Genomic DNA, 3,043 nt, shown 5'->3' on the forward strand with positions numbered 1-3,043 from the left:
GGCTTCACCCTTCTCAACCCCAGGAGCCTGCTCTTGCTTGTCAAGTGAGTTAGAGCAGGTGTTCAAACAGTGAAGGACTGTGGAGGCTTTAGAATGAAGAGGCCTGTCAAACACTATGGTGGTCTGAGTGTCTTGGTCCCAAAAACACTAATGACAAAGAGACTCTCCCATTCCCACTGACTTCTAATCTCTCGCTTGCTAAAAGCTAAGATTCTGTTATTTAAAAATGTATTTATTGAATGTATTTATTGAGTTAACTTTTTTTGTGTGATCTTATAATTTTATTTGATGTGTCTGACAATCACCAGGTAGTTCTCATCCGTGTTGACTGTCTGTAGATTTTTGAAAGTGGTAACAGGTACACAGGTAACCAAAGTACAGAGCTTGTTTGGTGAATCTTCATCTTCCTTGTGTTTTCTAGATAACCACACACAGATATCGTATGGGACACTCCTTATGCCTTTGGCCCAGACAGCTTTGTTAAGCCTGGTATCGATGCACACATCTGGAGTTCCCATCTCTTTCATGGCAAATTTCCGGATCTCTTTGAGTGCCTGAGGGGCATGCTTCTTGAAGCCCACTCCATGGATGTGCTTGTGAATATTGATAGTGTATTCTCGAGTCACCACCTTGTTGATGGCAGACCGGCCCTCCTTCTTCTCACCACCCTTCTTTGCGGGAGCCACTCTGCAGGGCCCAAGCTGGAAAGCTACTGAGTTAAATTTAAAACACAAAAATAAAACTCCACTACCTTGAATGCCAAGTACTTCATTTTTTCTGTTCCTTTTCAACTTTTTCCACATACAGTTCTTACATAGTTATATCCACAGAGTACATGCAGGAATTTTAACATTCCATACTGCCATTCAAAGAAGATATGATTTGGAGTCAGAGAAACAGTTTAAATTCAGAATCTTCCACATAGTAACAAGTTACTATGTCTTCCTTGTCTATATACTAAAAATGATATTTCCTCATGGGCTTGTTGAAAAAAATCAATGAGAATACATATGTGGAGCTGTCCTATCCCCGGAATACCAGGGCATTTGGAAGGAGGCTGGACGTGCAGGAGATGGGATGCTGGGAAGCACCACACCACACAGGTTACAGGTGGGCCTGCCCTGCACAGCCTTGTGCAGTCAGAGGGGCAGCATCACTGTTGGAGCTTCCTGGGATTTGGGGACTCCCTCCCAAAGTCCCCCCCCAAGAGGCCTAGGTCTCAATTAGGCACTGTCTGTTGTCCACACCACTTTACCTCTTATAGTTGCAGCCAGGGGCAGAGGGCTGACAAAAAGTTGACTGGGCCCTGTGACTTGCTCTGGCCAGTGCTTATGAGCAGAAACTCTCATACTTCTCCTGCCATGAACATACCATCTCCCAAACTGAGGGTGCCCCTTCAGCTTCAGCTGCCGAAAGAGAAGATTCATGAGAAGATTCCTGTGCTGCTGACATGGGAGTGAAAAGTGTTTACTGAAGGTCCCAGAGCTTTTGGGTTGTTGGTACAGCAAATTTAGTATGGTAAGGAGACTACAATGACATGAAAAGTCTCATTTTTCTTAAAGAGCAAAAATGGGTATAAAGTTGAAAGAGCCTGCCAAGTGGCACCCACAAGCTTTAAGGAGGGCTGTGGATTCAGGCTTTGAAAAGCACAACCTGTTCTAGAACACAGGACCCAGAAACCAAGTGAAGTGGGAGGGCCCCGTGCCTCCATGCCCTGATGCTACCCACAGGCATCCCTGGACAATGCCAGTGGTAGAACTCTTTCTGAAATGAAACAGGACATGTGGATTTTCTGCAAGTTGTAGATTTCCAGATGGAAGCAGACAGCATTGTACCCACAGAGCACGCCCGAGGGGTCAGAGTTTAGTCAGGCATCTGTATGCAAAGGTGCCCATCTGCACACGTCTCATCTGCCCACCTCACATCCCCTCCGAAAGCTGTAGCCTGTGGTGAACTGGATTTCCTCACCTTTCCTGGTGGTGGGGGAATTGCTTCCTCTAACTGAGACACTACTGATCTACCAATGGAACCCACATCTGCACTAACTCTTATAGTAGGTGTACCACATTGCCAGCATATAATTAAGTTTATGGTTAATTTGAAACCCCAGGTCTTTCTCACTTTATTGGTAAACCATAAGCAGATTCCTACCAAGCCCATGTTTCGTCAGGAATTGAGGTGAAGTTTGAGAGCTGGAGAGCTGTTTATAATCAACTCTGGGAGATTATCATTATTAAAGATATATATGCTACAGTATATTCTTTATAGATGAACAACCAGAACATACTTTTCCTTCTGCCTCAAAATAGAAAAGTAAATTCTAGCATATAGTTGTATTTCCATGCAACATTATTAAAAACAGGAGAAATGTAATTTGCAAATACCTTCAAGAGAAATATGGGTTTCTAAATGCTAACAGAAGCAAATATAATATGCTTGTAAGAAGTTCTACCAGGTTTTAAAAAATATATTAAAACATGTAGAAGATCAGGATTAAGCATACAAATGCTTCCTTTGAAAAGTCTTGATCCAGACTAGCATAACCTTGCATCTTTACACGGGAGAGCCCTAAGTCCAAGCTACTGGGGAGGCTGAGGAGGGAGGATCGCTTGAGCCCAGGAGTTTGAGGGTGCTGTGACCTATGATGACTCCATGGTACTCTACCTAGGGCAACAAAGTAAGACTCTGCCTAAAATAAATAAATGACAAAATTTAAAAAAACAATAAAATTTTCCAGAGGCTGGACGCAGTGGCTCATCTTGTAATCTTAGCACTCTAGGAGGCCAAAGCAGATGGATAACTTTTAGCTCTGGAGTTTCAGTGTAGCCTGAGTAAGATCAAGATCCTGTCTCTTACTAAAAATAGAAAAACTAGCCAGGCACTGTTACAGGTGCCTATAGTTCCAACTACTCAGAAGATTGAGGCAAGAGGATCACTTGAGCTCAAGAGTTTGAGGATGCTGTGAGCTATGATGCCACAGCACTCTGCCCACTCTACTAAAAAAAAAAAAAATTCCAGATTAAATTTTATTATGTTATTGTAA

The 3,043-nt window shown here is 42.9% G+C and overlaps 1 pseudogene; it reads right to left on the bottom strand.

Annotated features, from left to right (window-relative positions):
- Window positions 1–281: 281 nt before the first annotated feature.
- On the bottom strand, window positions 282–827 carry LOC105888316 (annotated as a pseudogene).
- Between the last annotated feature and the right edge of the window lie 2,216 nt (window positions 828–3,043).

This window comes from Otolemur garnettii, unplaced genomic scaffold, assembly GCF_000181295.1.
Source record: "Otolemur garnettii isolate 467f Iridium unplaced genomic scaffold, OtoGar3 scaffold00277, whole genome shotgun sequence".
Lineage (NCBI taxonomy): Eukaryota > Metazoa > Chordata > Mammalia > Primates > Galagidae > Otolemur > Otolemur garnettii.